The sequence below is a fragment of the Ostrea edulis genome, chromosome 3 (genome assembly GCF_947568905.1).
Source record: "Ostrea edulis chromosome 3, xbOstEdul1.1, whole genome shotgun sequence".
Taxonomy (NCBI): Eukaryota; Metazoa; Mollusca; class Bivalvia; order Ostreida; family Ostreidae; genus Ostrea; species Ostrea edulis.
Genome location: NC_079166.1, coordinates 56,986,029 through 57,006,300, shown reverse-complemented (window position 1 = coordinate 57,006,300; position 20,272 = coordinate 56,986,029). Strand labels below are relative to the sequence as shown.

Genomic DNA, 20,272 nt, shown 5'->3' with positions numbered 1-20,272 from the left:
TATTACATGTGTAAAAATGTATACAATAATTTTAGGATGCATGTCAAATGTAACTGAGTGCTTAATAAAAATGTTGATATACAACATCTAGGTGTCACCATGATTCCTAGCATATAGATGGGTGGAAATACGAAACTAAGACATGTGGTCAGTTGCTGACGAAATTCCGGTGAAAACATGCATGGTCCAGCAAAAGGTCTGTAGCTGTGAGGGAAGGTGGATGGCCCCATATGATAGGCAGATTTTTGAGAATGGCAGATAGGGTTCTTGATTGTGCACAGTGTCTAAATCCCAATGTTTGGTACTGTGATGGTGTGGGGGTAGTGCGGATTAGCCAAAATGAGAGAAAATCAAAGCAAAAAAGGGGAACCTGCTCAGAACATGTTTTGTGCACCAGCAACAGTATTTATAGATTACATGTAATTTAGGGTAATCATTTATTAACTACACTAATATGAAATACAAGTATTGACATAAAAGGGAAATAGGATTTTTCATTAGTCTGTCATAATCTGACTTTGATGTATACCCCCTATCCACATGTTTCAGAACCAAAGAAACTGTCCCCTGCCACCTTCGGTTGAAAATTGTCTAATTAATGGGTTCGATCTCAGTAACTCGTACGCTGTAGCAGATAAGTGACGTAGACCCAACATACATACACAGGCACTCGACGTTTTAAATAGTATCTATAAAAAAATGTCTTCCTGTAAACATAATATTACAGGAAGACAATTATTGTATTAGGGCCTGTAGATATTTAAAACGTCGAGTGCTTGTGCATACATAGTGTATCTAAATTAATAAGGACTATTTGATATGAAATAAAATAATCTCGATTATAGACATCATTCTTTATTAGAAGACTTCCGTGGTAACAGACATCAGTCCCGCAGAAACGCAGGCGACTTCTCCAAACTTATATCATAGAATGGGCCGGCTCGTGCCGCCCGTAATGAAAGGATTGTTCTACGTTGGACTTGATTTGGAAGATGTTTAACGCCCTTTGTATAGGGAGATTCGATCTGTTTCTCGTAACTAAGGTGATTTTGAGCTTTGTTTACAACCAGTATCCTATTTTCGTGTCATCCCTTGTTAGATATTTATCACAGACACCTGTTTCTGTAAATAACGTACGACCTCTGTATACTAATAATAACACTTATTAGTATACAGAGGTCGTAAGTTATTTACAGAAGCAAGTACCTGTGATATTTATGTATAGATTGAGAACAAAATGGATAAGAAGCCCCTGTGTTTAATGCATAATTGAAGTAATATACAATGTTTGATATGCCTACATATCAAGACATTCCGAACCAGGATAAACACGTGTCTTTGTGGCACATTGCTTGAAATTACTTACCTTATTAAGATCAATTCTATGTAAAAATCGAAGAAATCAGATAGGGTCTGGCCACTCAATGTCACAGATTTCTTTGATTTTCACAGTATTAACTTTACTTGCACCATCTTACATAATTTCAACCCCACCACCGAATTTCTACCATCCGTTGCCATGGAAACCGACAGCAGTCTATGAGGGCTAATTGAACTGCAAAATTCAGTCCGTTTTGCCCATGTTTTGTCCTTGTGGTATATAAAAAATTGAAAAAGACAACTAATTTTCTCCATAAATCTCGATTCCCCATAAAATTCCCTCCTTATTTATGATATCTATATCCACCTATGGTAAAGAGTGTGTTACTGACCGCTGTACCAATGTATTATAATTTGGCACTTTGCCAAAAAGTGATTTTTTGTTGGATTTCGTTGATGAATTTAGATAATTTGGAAAATACATACAGCATTATCAACTGTCATCAAAGGATGTCCATGTCAAAGACTCTTAATGTATATAAAAAGATTAATGGTGAAACGTAGTGCAATAGATCTATTGTAGCACGAAAACTGTAGATTTGGGCATTTTGCCAAAACGGGATTTTTTGTTGGATTTCGTTGATGAATTTAGATAATTTGGAAAATACATACAGTATAATCAACTGTCATCAAAGGATGTCCATATCAAAGACTCTTAATGTATATAAAAAGATTAATGGTGAAACGTAGTGCAATAGATCTATTGTAGCACGAAAACTGTAGATTTGGGCATTTTGCCAAAATGGGATTTTTTGTTGGATTTCGTTGATGAATTTAGATAATTTGGAAAATACATACAGCATAATCAACTGTCATCAAAGGGTGTCCATATCAAAGACTCCTAATTTATATAAAAAGATTAATGGTGAAATGTAGTACAATTGATCTATTGTAGTACGGAAACTGTAGATTTGGGCATTTTGCCAAAAATTCATACTAATGACAAATAATACAACCTACATCATTTTCAGTTAAAATGAATAACATGAGCAATTGATATTTCAAAAATAAACATGGACAAGTTTAACATATTAATAAAAATTAGTTAGAGTGATTAAAAAAACCCATGTAAACATAAACTGTAATCCAGTAGGACCCCCCCCCCCTCCCCAAACACCAAGTAGATTTTGCAATCATTTCCATAAACGAGCTATATTACATGTACTGTATTGTCATGTAAACTATTATCAATAACTATAAAAAGTCTTCTCAAGATATTGGGTAGATACCAATAACTTGTTCATTGTACTGCCTTGTATTTGTTGACCTTTGACCTGGAAATCATTAGGGTCATCTACTATTTATAACCAACCAACATATGAAATATCATAATTGAACAACAGGCCCAAGATATTGGGGGGACACCATTGCATAGAATACTAGCTACATTGCACCTAGTCATTTTTAATTGATTGATTTATTGATATTTTCCGCCACACTCAACAATTTTTCAGTTTTCTGGTGGTGCCCAGTGTTTATTGGTGAAAGTGAGAACCCAGATACAATGTACCTGGGAAGAGACCACCGACCTTCCGAAAGTAAATTGGGAAACTTTCTCACTTAATACCAGAGCGAGCGGGATTCGAACCCGTGCCGACTGAGGCCGTGTCATTTTGAACGCTATGCTCCAACCACTCGGCCACGGAGGCCCCTGCTATTTTTAATCTTTTGACCTGAAAATCAATGGGGGTCATATACTACCAGTGACCAACCCCTGTATGAAATATCACTATCAATCAAAGGGTTCTGAAGAAACTGGTCAGACATCAATTGTACAGAGTATTGTATTGCACCTGGTGACCTTTGGACCAGAAAATCAATAGGTGTCATTTTCTACTGCAGAAACTGCATGAAACTTTAAAATTTATTGAAGTTTGTTCAGTGTTACTGTAATCTATGTTGACATACCAGTAATTAGTAAATTTATAATATTAACACAGAACAACTCATTTTTGCAAAGTTGTTTATTCAACAAACATGGATCACAATGTTATCCAAACAACACAATCATCTTTTTTAAAAAATCATTATAATAGTGATTTTCCTTCAACTGTTCAGTAATGAATCCTTATTCAGTAGGCTCACATAAGACACTTGCAGGTTAATTTTGCAATGTTTTAGTTACATTAGTCTTCTGACACCAAAACTTGATCTTAACTAAGTCATGGTGTTTCCTTAGAATAATAGTTTACTGAATCAGGATGGACTTGTGTCGTGAGGTGTGTTCATTGACTGTAAAACTTGCAGTTTTTTTTCCATTCTCAAGAGCTCTTCTTTGTCTTCTATATCACATAAGAGTCATGGAATGCATCTTCTGCTCTTCAAGTTCTAAAAAATGTGTTGAACAAATATTGAAAAGTTCATCTTATTTTTCACATTTTCATACAGTACACACCTAATTCAATTTGATTAAACTAAATTTACATGTACAAGATCATTCATGATGCTAGAATAGTAATTTTACCACTTAATTAATTACGTAGTTGATAGATTATCATGCCCGCCAACCCGCCCCTCAAAAATCATCTGTGAAATAACATAGATTTATATATCTGGCATTAAATTATGCACTTCTGTTGACAAAAACTCGTTTGTCATCAATATATTTCTCAGAAAATCAAAATTAAAAAATAAAATCTTCCCACAGTCTGCCCCATACTTTTTTTTGGTGACCCAGGATGATAATCTTACTAATTAAGTTGAATTGGCCTAAAGGATGTTATGTTTTGATACAGTTTATATACATGTGTTTATGCTGTATTGAAGAGCTATTAATAGTGTTAATACTCATAAATTAACAAGATGTCCACAAACCTTATTGGTTACCTGAGTATTAATCAAATTAAAAAAAATTCAAAGTATCACTATAGCTCTAAGGGCTACAAAATCCATGTTATACACTATATGACTCTTCTGGACCCACATTCACAACCCTGTGTTTTCGAAATTCGCAATTTTGGTACCCCTTTCTGTTTTTCCTTCATAAGCATTCAGCTTTATTTAAGGTAGTTCCACCCTCCTGTGATGTCATAATATTTTGCGGAGTCAATGATTTAATAAGATTTATGCATAACATGAACATAAATTGTGTTTGAGTCTTTTTCAATAGTTATTGTAAAATATCTTGTATAACCATAAAATATTTCAAACGTATATGAATAATCAATGAGCTACATTTTTCACAATGCTATACGAGTTATTTCCCCCTGATTACAGGGAGCGCGCATCACATTACTGTCATTCGATGGTGTCAAGTAAGGAATAAATAGAAAATTTGCAATTTCTGATTGCAATCAATTGCCAGTTAAGGAATTTTTTTAAGAATTAAGTGTAATGACTTGAAAACAGTATAACTGAACAAAATTTCTTAGTCACTGATTACATGTATGTGGCCCATGTGTGTTTTTCTTGCAAGCAATGTATGGTCATGATGTAACAAAGTATGTAAATATTAACTAGTCCTCAATTTCTTTAGATTAGAATCATGATGTCCTTAGTATATCAGCAATTCTTCATTATTAATTTCTATCAATATTTTCGACAACCAAACACAACAAAACATGCAATAAGATATGCCTAAAACACATGTACAACCAACAGCATACATGTACATTATCAATTTATCGTTTCACAATGAACAACACTACTTGTTGCTAAATGTACACCAGATGCCAATAAACAAAGCATGTTAATTATCTTGAATTGGCATCTCTAGTGTAAAATTTTTGTTAAAATTTACTTGTTAAGAATTTTCAGGCATTATTATGAAGTCACTCCCCCCCCCCCCCCCTTCCTTATCACATGTATGCTTTCATTGTGCTCTTAAGTCTAGGTGTCTGTTGTTTTAAAAACAGACTAATACTGAAATCCTCAGTATTAATTGCATAATTTGGACACAAATAAATGTCAAATACACTTATACCCCCCCCCCCCTTCCCCAACTCTACAATTTAACGAAGTGTATATCTGAAAAAGTTTTCTCCATAAAATTGAAGAAATCAAACCCTGGTTTTAAAACAAAATTCTCAATTTTGGTATAGAGCATTTTTAAAAGTTTTAAAAGGGACTTAATTCTCCTTGTCCCAAAGATGCTTAAAAGAAATTTGAAAAGAATTGGAAGGGTGGTTATCAAGAAAAAATATTAATGTTCAATTAACGTCTTATGATGACTGACGCACACAAATAGCAACATGTAGGTCACTTGAGTGATTGTCAACATTGACCTAATTAGAATTAATCATTTTTACAAATGATACTGAGCTCATACACATGTGTACATATATATGTGCGTCATTGACAACAAAACAACTAGTCTTTTTGAGTATGCTAATTAAGTGAAGTAATAAATTTTTTTTAGGAAGTTGTGATGAAAACGTTTCAAGTCATCATGTCGCATAAAAAATGGATGGTCTCCTGTGATTATTCTAGAGAATTCAGTTTCCATGCAGGCTCTATAACCAAGAAACTAAACCCAATGTACCACATTCCCCACATCTATTAATTTGTTTTAGGATTTATGATACTGGGATTCAAATTTGAATTTCAAATTATGTATTCAATGTGTATGTATTAATGCTGAATATTTACCTCCTCAAAGTCAGCAACTTGGTCAACTCCATCTTTAGGTGATTTGCACAGTATGATGCTCATACAGCTGAAACACGGAAAAGCACACATTAATTACATAAAATAGTGGTCATGTACTTTGGCCAAAATATGTGATTATTGGATGAAAAAGTAAGAATTCAAAAGTATTTGAATATTTACAATTTACATTTAATATTTTTTGATTTACTTCAGTTGACAGGACCTACATGTATTAAAATTTGAGGGCCCAGTTACAGGACCCAATTCAAAATCATCAATTTTTCATCATTTAATTTTTCCAAATCAAGTGTCCTAAAGTTCATAATTACAGAGATGAGAAAACTTTAAATCATAATAGTATTTGTGTGATTTCTTCTGTAGATTAGAACCATCACATATTAGTGGGGGTTACCACAGGTAAACAAACTTGAAAGTAGCCTGGCTCACCAATATATATGATTTTAACAATCTTTATCTAGAATGCACACAGGCATTCACATGTTTGTTTTTATTGTAAACTTGACAGTCAGAGAGAGAGAGAGAGAGAGAGAGAGAGAGAGATAGAGAGAGAGAGAGAGAGAGAGAGAGAGGGGGGTCATCACTTAGGATTACATAAATTAAGCCTAGTCCTTTTGAAAATGTTCACATGAAACATGATTTGATAAGTATTCCCCAATTTTTACAGATCCTGAACTCTGTGTAAATGTGATAGGAAACTCCCTGAGTGAATGTTAGGTTGGGGACATACTTAACTAGTATTCTATATTGTACACCCATGCAGTAAATGACAGGACTACTTACAATGTTCAGTCTACATGTATACCACTATAGCTGACTAGCCTGGCTGGCAGTATAAAATAAATTGGGGTTCTCATATGTTTACTAAAAGCCGAATTTTCTGATACATTTTATTCAGCCTTTACTTTAGAATTTGGATTCTAAATCAAATAGAATACTTACGTCAATACAAGTTCCAACACCGTTACACGGCAACAGGCAGGGCTTTTTCTATGAATATGTCTGTCAGCCTTCTGTTTCCCTGGTCATTTTTTTAGTCGGATGTGATGCAATAAAGCGTTAAATTCCACACAGCATTTACTTTTTCTACGAATACGTAGACGATTGGATGCTAGAGTCCGGTGACTATGGCAAAGATCAAACGGATTTGTATTCCATGAAATAAACCGGAATCCTTTAGCACAATTGAAGATAAATATAATGGTAGTGAATTAAGTGAACAAAGAGCATCTGATATTGATAAACTTCTGAAGAACAAATTGAATAAAAACTCAATTTCCACCTCCTGCCATACTGAAAACAAATGAAGGCTGTTCATATCTCCAATACAAGAGAGTGTTACAAAGGGCAATAACTCTTTCTGGTGTATTTTGGTTTGTGCACCAGAGGAAACTACTGGTTTATGTGTTTACCTTTGGTTTCTCCACAAATGTGTTTCTGTACTTTTTTAAAGTAAGATTCAATACATTTTACTAGCATGTGAGTTTACACCAAATGACTGGGCAAATATATTTTATCCCTCTCTAAAAATTACATATATCAAACCCTTATACATCATAAAAATAATTATTTCTATTGTTTTCAAGGATTAAATAAATACAAAAAAATTTCTAAAAGCTAGAACCTAGCTCAAAATAATTTTTACAATTGTTGTTTTTATAAACAATAGCGTTTAATTTTGGTTTATTCAAAATATAACATATATGTGCATATCTTGTCCAGCTGTTGTTAGAGGATCGGTTTCCATGGCAACCGTTGCTAAGTCAAACCTTTGCATGCCCTTTTTGTTTTATATCTATCATAATATTGTTACACACAAAGTTTCATAAAAATCTGTGACATACCGTGGCCACTGAATTTTGATAGTTACATAGAATCAGTCTTAAGATTCTGGTAATATCCCTGATTATATGTTAAACAAGTGATCAAACTCTAACAACTGTCTCTAATCGTTACAGGAATAACAAATATAGATTTATTGGTCATTGAATATTTTTAAGGCATGAAAGAAGTCTTTTGTTTCGAGTTAAAACTCGAATAATTATCCATTATACTACATACATATATCAAATTTCCCTCATTATGCAATGTACCAGTTGTTCAATGTAATTGTAGAAATGTTAATTGTAACTTGAACATTGCAGAAATCATTAGTGCAATGTCAATTCAGTGAGTTGAAATGACTGCTAATGTTGTTACGCTGTGCATTATTCGTAGAATGTTTAGATAAAAACTTTTAAGCTGTCAGTGTACAATTTGTTCTTTGATAAATAAATATATAAAACTTGTTTGAGGTATAGGCAAATCCATCATTTGTTCTATTGACTTTTGAAATCAAATTCATCATCATTCGATCTAAATTCAACATCTGTAAGCCGTATTAATTGCTTTATTATGACGACAGGGGGCGCGTGTTATATCAGAAATGCACTATAACCTTTCGGAACTCTTCTGGGCTTAGGTAGTAATTGCATTCTCAAGGATAAGCGATCACAAGCCAAGGCAAGATTAAAAGAGCAATGGAAATACTCAACATTATATCTAATAAATCTGATTTTAGGCATGCAGCATCGTTTTTTCGGGGGGGGGGGGGGGGGGTTGGAAGAGAAGAACAACAATGAACACTGATGAAGTATTTTTGCTAAACAAAATCCTTTTCAAATGGAGCAGTCCCAAGACTCCTTGCTGCTTGGTGCAAATTTATCATTTGAATGAAGTTGATATTAGCGAAAACGAATGGAGTAAGATCGATAACTCAGAACTTGTCACTACAACCTGCGGCTGTTTCGGTAAACTTTCCTCATATATCGCTTTAGTAATGCGCATCAGTGCTTCTTTTGTATTGCCGTTTTATTGTATTCTACAATGCATTAGACACAATAGAATACGTACTTGGCTTCAAAAGAAATGTTAGGGTAACTCCGTACTCGCATTATTATCTGGAAAAAAAAGTTTAGCTAGTGTATCTAATTTCATTTACTTTTATTCGAGTTAAAACCAATAAATTATCAAACACAATACACTTTTTAATGCATGTATATGAGACATAAATCAACAGAATCATATTTCCTTGTGCTATGTTCCCACTATCACGATTCGCGGCACGATTGAAATCGTGGTCTTAATCGTGGTGGTTGTATCAACTCCTACCCAATCTTGGCGCTAGTCGTGACAATCGTGTTGATCGTTGAAAAGTTTGTGATTGTCAATTTTTTTGATGATCAACACGATTGATTTTCAGATCGTATTGATCGTAACAAAGTACAACATATCGCATATCTATTCGTGCTCCCAAATTGTGATGATACCAGTCAATCTTTTACAATGTAAACACCATGCTTTGATGCGACGATGCGTTTCGATGTCCCACGATCTGTCACGGTAGTTATAACATAAACACACAGTAATGCTGCAAATGTCACGTTGTCATCAACCTCAACCTTAGCCATATTGCTAGTGGTCGTGGGTTGTGTTGTTCACTTAAATTAAGTCATTGGTTAATCGCAACATAGCGCATCAGTCCGGGATTAACGTATCCTACCGTATACGAACGTATCTGCACGTACACGATCGTCTCAAATCGGGAATCCGGATCGTGATGATCGTATAAGATCGAGGTCCAATCGTGAACTTGATGCAGAAGGATAATTCATACCCTCAAGTAGGAGCAGGAGTCACCCGAACTAGTTCTAATATCTCGAAATGAATTTGCGTAGTAATAAATACAAATAACATTCTTACCTGTTAGAAAAGAGTGAATATACTTATTTTCTGAATGACTTTGTCATTGTCGGAGCACACATCTTTCGGCAGATAGACATGCTCCAATTTACGAGAGCTCCAGATAATTTTTTACCACAAAGAGTATTTACCCCCTGATTTTCAAATCGATGACTATATTTGCTTTTCAAAAAAATTCAAAAGCGTATTTTGTTAATTTACTGATTATCTTTGCTCTTTTGCACAGAAGATGTCACCAGATAAATGATGCTTCTTCCGTTAAACTTGAACTTAATGTTTACACTAAAAGGCTGCTCCAGCTATTCACGTTAAAATCCTTTGTAGTTCTTTTTATTAAAACTATTCATTGTCATTTCGAAATTGATATTTATCATTGATACATTCAATTTGAATATGTCAGACACTCAGTCGCATGATTATGATCTAATTCTGTATATCATTTGTCCACGATTGATAAGTTTTTTCCCCCTGTGCTTTCGACTGCACACTAACTCTTTAAGAAAGAAAGTATAACAAGTAGACCTATATATAAATAGTGTTTTTCAAATTTTTCAAAATTGTGATTGTCATCAAAACGTATTTCATAGCGCTAAATATCATATCTGATCAAGTCCTGGGCTAACCTCAATTCATATGAATAGATAATTCATATTCATATCATACTACATGGATCACAAATACGCGGACTAATACGCATTACTTTGGGAGTGCAAATCGTATTTACATTCGCTGATGCGTAATTGTACGCATGATTTTCAACTTAAATGCGTATTTGGTAAATTTTAATGAGTATTTACGCTGATACGCACCTTATCTGGAGCTCTGTTAAATTTACATTTTATCATGAATCCTTTTATTAGGTTTTTCCACTTTTCTGTGTTTTTTCATGTTTAACAATAGCTATTACTATTATCAATCTATATTTCTTTTCCTGACGGAGTGATCTTTTTGTTTCAATACCTACATATGAATAAATTCCATCATCATAATATAAAAACTTTTTTAAAAATGCTTTAGTGGGACCATATGGATATAGGAGAATGTTCTCAACCTGCTGATTGATGGTTCTACAAAGGTTACCCATGGTCACCATTTCAATATAATGATCATATAATGATAACCACCGGTCACCTATTGATGTAATGGTCATATAAGGGTTACCTCTGGTAACCTATTGGTGTAATGCTCAAATAAAGGTTCCCTCTGGTTGCCTATTGATGTAATGATCCTATGGGTTACCTCTGGTCACCATACTAGGTATAATAATCACATAAGGGTACCCTTTGATCACCCATAGAAGCAGTGGTTATAAGAGGGTTACCTCTGGTCACTCATAGTGTAACAATGGTCAAATAAGGATTACCTCTGGTCACTCAATGATGTAAATATCATACAAGGTTACCTCTGATCACGCTTTTTTCCTCTGGTCATCCTTTGATGTAAATGTCATGTAAGGGTTACATCTGGTCACCCTTTCATGTAATGGTCATAATAAGGTTACCTCTAGTCACACTTTAATGTAAATGTTATGTGAGGTTTTCTCTGCTCACCCTTTAATGTAATGATCATACAATAGTCATACAAGTGTTACTTCTAGTCACCTACTGATGTAAATTTCATATAGGTTTACCACTAGTAACCCTTTGATGTAAATATATATTGTTACCTCTAGTTACCCAATGATGTGAATATGATATAAGGTTACCTAAGGTCACCCTTTGATGTAAATGTCATGTGAGGGTTTCCTCTGGTCACCCATTGATGTAATGGTCATATAAAAGTTCCCTCTGGTCACCTATTGATGTAATGGTCATACAAGGGTTTGCTCTGATCACCATATATATAATAATCAAATGAGGATAACCGTTCATCACCTATAGAAACTGGTTATAAGAGGGTTACCTCTGGTCATTCATAGTGTAGCAATGGTCAAATAAGGATTACGTTTGGTCACCCAATGATGTAAATATCATATAAGTTTACCTCTGGTCACCCCTTTTTCCTCTGGTCATCCTTTGATGTAAATGTCATGTAAGGGTTACCTCTGGTAACCTATTGATATAATGCTAAAATAAAGGTTCCCTCTGGTTGCCTATTGATGTAATGATCCTATGGGTTACCTCTGGTCATCATACTAGATATAATAATCATATGAGGGTAACTGTTGATCACCCATAGAAACTGGTTGTAAGAGGGTAACCTTTGGTCACCCATAGTGTAGCCATGGTTATAAAATGGTTACCCCTGGTCACCCATTGATGTAAATTTCATATAAGGGTTTCTCTGGTCATCCATGGATGTAATGGTCATATAAAAGTTACCCCTAGTCGCCCATTGATGTAATGGTCATGCAAGGTTTACCTCTGGTCATCATTGAAAAAATTATAGAAAGGTGTCCTGAGGTAACCGACATCTCAGTGTATGGATGACCTTAGGTCACTCTTGTTTATGTTTCTACTTTTATTTCAAATACATAGCCAAGTAACAGGTTGATTAACCACATGACTAATCTCTTCCTCTGTCAGAAATCCATACTTCCCGTTATCTTTTATACACGTCTTACAGACACGCCTTAAATATGTTATATTTTCTATTTACACCAATTCTAATGAGCAACTACAAAGTCAAACAAAACATAATTTAGACAAAATGCCCATGGACCATCTGCACATAACTTTGGACGACCTTTACTTGAGGTTTGGTGACAATATGCCCAGAAAATTTACAAACTGATAGACAAATGATAAAAAAAACCTCATTTTATTCTTTGGCTCAGGTAAGCTAATCATTTCACCTTAACACTGTTGTAGCATCATGAAATATAATCAACAGTAACATAATTTTCATGTCCGAAATTAATAGGTGAACAGAGGTCACCCTCTATGTGCAACATTATCTTATAATTATCTGTAAATAAATTGCAAATAAATGAAAGGATGATATTCCAAGTTCAATTTCATTTCACTACATTGTATTTATTATTAGCTAGGTTTATATCACATTCTTGTATTTGGGAAAATCTGGGGGATGCAGATCGCGATAGCAGTGAATTATCATTTAAGAATATAAGATTTCGCAATACGCAGATGATACGTCTTTAATGTGCGACGGCTCACATACATTTCTAGATGCTATATTAAGGTTGCTAGATAAATACGCACTAATTTCAGGGTTAAGAATTAATACAAGTAAAACCAGGTTGATTTGAATAGGTAGTAAAAAGTTTTCAAGAGATGTATATCATCACTCGAGATGGAAATGTGATTGGAACCAAACCTCATTTGAACTTCTCGGAATACAATGCATTATAAACCTTGACGAAATGATAAAAATGAATTACAACAAGAAGTTAGAAAACATACACATAATACTTGTTTAATGAAAATAATGAAAATTAACCCCAATTGGCAAAATTGCTGTCATAAATAAACCACTCTTCCAAACCCTTCTGATGAGTTCATTAAGAATTTTGAAAAAAGAAAAGAACACAATTATACAAAATTACAAAGATGGTGGTTTAAAATTCATAGATTACACCAAATTTATTTTTGCACTTAAATCTAGGTGGATCAGCTAAAAATTCTTAATGAAAAACGTTGTTTGAAACTGAGTTCAGGATTTCGATTTCAGATGTTTTGAACTTTGGTTCAAATTACATATAAAGTTGTTAAAACACAAAACAAGTATAACAAATTTTGGACCGATACGTTGCAAAGCTGGATTGATATAAGTAATGCAGACAAATATAATCGCCAAAATATTGCATGTGATCATCTGTGGTATATCCCAGATCCAAAAATTGATAAATTACAAATACCCTATAAAGAGTACGGGATTTAAAGACATATCTACGGGAAAAGTAAGCTTCCTTCAGTTTTCTGGTATTGTTGCAGCAATAAAGAAACATATGCAACAGAAAAATACGACTTTGTAAAAAAAAAATACAATATCAGATATGTCTCTACTATTGAATTAATATTCAAATCTAAGAAAGGTTGTAAAGCTATGTATAACTTCTTATCTCAAAGAAAAAGTCATTCAACTTCTGAAAATAAATGGATTGAAAATGGTATCAACTTTAGCAGAAAGAATGGGATACCATTTGTATGCTTCATTTTGAAATAACTACGGAAACAAAATTGCAGTGGTCTGAATTCCAAATGCTTCATAGGTTATCTGCTACAAACTACTATCTGAATAAATGTGGTATTAAAGACTCCACATTATGCTCTTACTGCAATCAATTGCCAGAGACATTAGATCATTTGTTTTCGGAATGTTATTTTATGAAAAGATCTTCGGATTGAGGTAGAAAATTGGTTAAAATGTACATTAGATATTGATATAAACACACACAGAAATTCAACTTTGTTTGGTATTATAAATAATGTTATATATGTTCGATATTTATACAAATAAGTTCACCCCTTCAAACAGGTTGAGCTTAGATACCTTAAGAAAGAATCACTGGTATTAAACTGATGTACGTAACTGTTATCATAAGGTATATAAATCCCTGTTTCTCTCTATGTCTTCCATTGATTTACTTTCTCCCTTTCAAATTCTTATATCTACCCTGTTTTCATTTCTTCTATAAAAGCACCCCAAACTTTCAAAAAATGTTTTTGAATATTTTAAATTACATTTGTATTAACATTTGAATAATTGAAAAAAATCTAATTTGCAAATATATACAAATATGTTATTTTTTTTATTCTGTAAAACTACTATGAATGTGAAAGATAATAAAAAAATATATGTAAAAATTGGCACATGAGAATCTCGTGAGTTCTCAAGCCAGAATGAAAGTATGGTGTGACAAAGATGCCAGGAACAGAGTTTTCAAACCTGGTGATAAGGTTCTTGTATTTGTACCTGTTCATGGTCATGCATTACAGGTCATATTATGGTCCTTGAGAAATTGAAAGCAAGTTTTGTGATGTGAATTATGTTAACAAACCTGGTCGGCGCGAAGAAAAACCAGTTGTCATATGACAATAGCATGTTGAAAGAGTACTATAGAAGTGATTATTTACCCTGGGGTTTAGTACTCGTTCTTCCACGTCCAACATTACACATGGGGAAAAATACGCGGTAACTGAATATGATATATATTATATCAAAATTCATGACTAAAACCGTGGGGAAAATTTACTCGCTTAAGTACGTGACCGCGTAAATAGTGTTAATTTCCCCCACCCGTAAATAACAACTTTTACGGTACATTGATAGATATGAATGAACTCTTGTAAAATCAGCTTTGATATTGAGAGGGTAATGGAAAACGTCCATTTCAAAAATTGCAAAATTCTTGCCAAGGTCGGATATCTGAATATTCACCACAAAGAACAAAGTCTATATCTCATGACTTTCAATCGTTCTGGATGGTTAACAAACAATGATGCTTGCAATAATGTTGAATGGCTGACGCTTTGAATTTTAAAAAGGAAGAGTTAGAGATAAGTCTTGTACATAGAACATTCCTGGAATTTTGTTAGGTGACACCAAGTGCAAGGTTCGATGTCAGTACCAACAACAAGTGTGGGTCATGTGCATTATGTGGGATGCAATCAGACACCAAACAGAGTTCTCTTGAAGGTTGTAAAGGCGTCCAGATGAATGAGTGAGTGCTGCAGAGGGTTGCGAGTTTTACCAGTAATTTGCTAAGGCATTGTTTTTTTTATGGTAGCTGCAATGCCTGTTGCAACTTCGTACGGAAGTCTCGTTCCGGAGTTCACTCATGAACATAATATACCGTTCGTTAAGGGCCTGAATACTGTATTGCAGTCGCCCTGAGGCAGTGTGCGATGTATTTTTGAGAACGTCCCGAATTTCAGATATGAATTCGAAAAACCGGTACGCTTTTACAAACTTTGTTGTGAACCACACTTTTTCTGAATGTGGAGACGCCAGTACAGCTTTTGAAAAGTGATTGAATTGCGATGTGGCATTCGGATCTGTGGCATGACGAAGTTGTCGCAGGGTCACCGTCTGAGTACATTTCACTCTCAGAATTGCAGAAGCAGACGTGTGTTATTTCTTTACTTTAAAAGAGTTAATTCTATTTTGCATAATTGTTTAATTTCTTACTTATAATTTATCCTTCTGTGTTAAGTAAACCAGAAGTGATAAAAGAATTTGATAGGTTGCATGAGGAATATATTGTGGTTGAAGGTGACAAAGCTTGTAACAATATTGTCTTTGTAAGGTTCATTATCACAACTGTATTTTAAACGAACTTGGCATTAATTTCACATTTCGTAATCGTACTTAAACTCCAACTGCCCTTTCTCTTAAAAAACGAAAATTTTCAAAATGATGCTTCAGTTTTAGAAACATTGAATATCCCAGTCAATTGATGAATGTGAGTTACCGTACCTATACTGGATTACTAAACATCACAGAAAACTTTACAAACACAATAAACATTCTACCAAGTTCTTATCTTTGTTCATCTCGAAAATATAAACTGCTGTAAAGGAAAAATTTCAAACGTACCACAATATATATCAGAACTTGTATAAAGAATTTTAAGTAAATTTGAAAAGGCAAAACTTTTCTCAAATCAACAACATCAAAACGCATAACGTTTCAACACTTTACACAACCATTCCGCGTGATAAATTAAAGACTAGGCTTTTTGAAATCATAGACAATTGTTTCGTCAAACAAATGGGAGAAAAAATATTTATATCTAGAAACAAGTACTTTGAAGTTGAAATAAAAAAAAATATGCTGGAGTTCCTCTGTGACAGTATCTTCGTGGTCTTTGATGATCAGTTCTTCCATCAGTCTGTTGGAATTCCCATGAACAAGAATTGTGTTCCTTTCTTAGCTGACCTCTGTTTATATTCGTATGAGGCAAAATTTATTCAAAAGCTTCTACATGACAAGAAAAAATATCTTGCTGTGGCCTTCAACTCGACATTTAGATATATTAATGACGTTTTATCTTTTAACAATAATCGTTTTCATTGATATTTTGATTTGATATATCCCAGTGAACTCAAAGTAAATGACACCACAAAATCCACTACATTTGCTTTGTACTTAGATGTGTTATTGAAAATAAATATTAATGGCAAACTAACAACCCATCTTTATGACAAACGAGATGATTTCATCTTCTCGATCCTCAACTTCCCATATTTATGTAGCAATATTCCATTATGACCTGCATATAGTGTTAATAAATCTCAACTGATACGATATACAAGAGAATGTTCTGCGTATGATCAGTGTTTAAATCGAGGCAGGCTACTGACAAACAAGATGATGTAACCAGGGATTCAACAGTCTCGTTTAAAGTCAGGATTTCGTAAATGCTATGGTCGTTATAACGATCTAGTTTGCCAATACAACCTGTCAACTGCTATCTGACTTGTTTCATACCAATTGTTAGGCCGTTCTTGGCACATTGATTCTGAATACGGATCACTCCGTTTACATGATCAAGATATAGGCTCAAGGCGGGTGTGACCGGTTTACGAGGGATGCTTACTCCTACTAGCTCCCACTTATGCTATATCCAGGGGTCCATGTTTGGCCAACTCTCTACTTCGTATTCCTTATCGGAGTTATGAGATTAATCAATGTTTGTTATCTTCATTTTTTCATTTACCTTTGATATTTGTTTTTGAATAAAGTTTTGATAAAGTTATTTAGATTGATAGAATTGTAACATTTTTCTCTTCAGAATTATGAAATTGAATATATGAAAGATCTATAAATACAAACCTTTCAGAGGAATCCGCAACATTTCAGTAGAAATTAGTTCCGACGGAGGTTTTTTAATACCATATGCTACTAACTTTTCAACCAATAAAAAAGCATAGGAGTTATGAGATTAATCAATGTTTGTTATCTTCATTTTTTCATTTACGTTTGATATTTGTTTTTGATGAATAAAGTTATTTAGATTGATAGAATTGTAAAGTTTTTCTTTTCAGAGTTATGAAATTGAATATATGAAAGATCAATAAACACAGACCTGTTGTAACATTTCAGTAGAAAGTAGTTCCGACGGAGGTTTTTTAATACCATATACCACTAACTTTTCAACCAATAAAAAAGCATGTTACAATCAATATTATATGATAAAAGGGTTAAATATCTTCTGAAAAACAACAGCTCAAAAATGATTCAGATGAACATTGTGGCCTATGAGTCTCTTGTTATAACGGTACACAAAATAATTTCTTTTTACGCAAGAAAAGGTAACCTAGTGATTAGGTTGTTCGCTTCGGAATTGAGAGGACCGGGTTCGATCCCGGTACCGCGTCAAGTCTAAAACGTTTAACAAAGGTAGTGATTTTTCCTTCGCCAAGTGTCCGAATGTGGAAGGGAAAGTCACGGATTTTACGGTGATTCCTTGTCACGGAGGGCGTTGGCACGATGGATGACACTCACTGCTTCGACTCTGGGCGCTATGTATAGGTCACGTGGCACTCTATCTAAAGCTAGTGACGTATGTACATAAGTAAAATATTCTCGAATGAGACGTAAAACAATATAGAAAGAAACAAAGCAAATATATATTTTGTAATATAATTCTATTATATGCTAAATTATTTTTCAAAGATTCCGATTAAAATACAAAATTAAGAGTAGGACAAACACGGACGCTTGAACAGATCAGAGGTGGGATAAAACGCTTAGGAGGAGTCAGCATCCCCTGTTGAACTGTCACACTTGTCATAAGCCCTACATCTCGATCAGGTAAACGTAGAAATCCGTAGTCAAAATGGTGTTTAAAGAACGATCTAACACTTGGTATGAAACGCGTTGGACAGCATTTGACCTTTCGACAGGTTGTATTTCTAAATTACATCGTTATCTAATTTCTAAATTAGATCGTTATGACGACCATAGAATTTGCGAAATGCTGACTTTAAACCGGACTCTTGAAACTCTAGTAACATCAACCTATCTCCTAGTAGTCTGTCTAAATTTAAAAACTGATCGTATACAGAACATTTACTTGCATATCGAATCAGTTTAGAGACATCAACATCGTATGCAGGTGATAATGTAATATTCCTACTTATATAATCAGTATGGAAAGCTGACGATGGAGAAGCTGAAGTCATCCCGCTTGTCACAACGTTGAGTTGTTAGTTTGCTGTTAATATCTTCTCCTTGTCTCACACTTTCTTCCACACAAAACCATTTTGACATACATCCGTTAACATCAATAGCAGTTTGTGTATCAATATGGCAGTCATCAATGATGAACAATATCCTGCCCTTGATCCCTAATTAGTAATAGAAACGGGACCTCATCCGAAAGACCAGCGAATCTCACTTCTACCTAGTGATCAGTAATCTAAAAAAATTACTTTATTAACCACCGCACTGATTCTACGCACAATTATTCTGAAGTTGATATTGGATACTGGAGTTCTTCATCGACAATATCTATGTAGTCTTTGATTATTAGGTCTTCCAACAATCCGTTGAAATTCCCATGAACACGAATTTTGCTCCTTTATTAGCTGGCTTGTTTTTATACTTTTACAAGGCAGAATTCAACAAGGAAACTTATCTCCTCCCGAACCAGGTCTTTACCACATGTCTGTTTGGATATCTTAATAACGATGAAAGGACAAACTTTGAATTCGCCAGTGATACATGTTTTAGTCCTTAGAAAGGTTCATTGAAACATATAATGATCATTTATACTGATTTTCCAACAAACAACATTTGGAAAAATATCGTTAAACAAACTGTCAATTCCTATTATAATAACAGTATGGAAAGATATAATCAACAGTAATTCTGATTTGTCCCGTGTTCATTCAATGTTAGAATATATCCTCAATATCCCTTGCTTGTTGTAAGAGGCGACAAAATGGGACAGTCCTTCGGATGAGACCGCAAAAGCCGAGGCCCCGTGTCACAACAGGTGTGGCATAATAAAGATCCCTTTATGCTCGAAGGCCGTAAACACCGAACATAGGCCTAAATTTTTCAGCCCTTTACCGGCAATGGTGACTTACTTTTCCGCAATTTTGATTTTCCAACCTGTCTGTTTTTTCCGCGACTATTACATGTTGCTTTTCCGCGATTGTTTTTTGCTATATGTATACGGTACCAATTTTGATACACCAGATGCGCATTTCGACAAATAAAGTCTCTTCAGTGATGTTCAACCGAAATGTTTGAAATCCGAAATAACAATGAAGTTTTAGAGCTATTATAGGGAAAAACAGTGTGCCAAAAACGTGGAGTCAAATTCGTCTAAGGATAAGAGCTATGTGTGAGGGAGATAATCCATGTTATGTGTTATCTCCTTTATTTGATACCTCTTTTCCGAGATTTTTAAATGTTCACGGTTAACACTTACCATCAAATGGTTGCCGAAATTTACCTGCATCCCCCATGAAGTTCTACACAGTATGAATAGTAACTCACACTATGATAAAAATTGAAAGAGTTCCGCATTTACACTGGTCAGTGAAAGGAACTAGACTCTATTGAAATTGTTCAGACAGAAACAAATCGTGGCAACAAATGCATTATATATCATGGACTTACATATAGAAAA

General features: G+C 34.2%; 1 long non-coding RNA gene across 1 annotated transcript; it reads right to left on the bottom strand.

Annotated features, from left to right (window-relative positions):
• Positions 1 to 3,028: 3,028 nt before the first annotated feature.
• On the bottom strand, positions 3,029 to 7,865 carry LOC130052653 (uncharacterized). Its single transcript, XR_008801021.1, has 3 exons — positions 6,928 to 7,865; positions 5,968 to 6,034; positions 3,029 to 3,708 (listed from the first exon to the last, which is right to left on the bottom strand). It is a non-coding gene; the product is annotated as an uncharacterized LOC130052653 (long non-coding RNA).
• Positions 7,866 to 20,272: the final 12,407 nt, after the last annotated feature.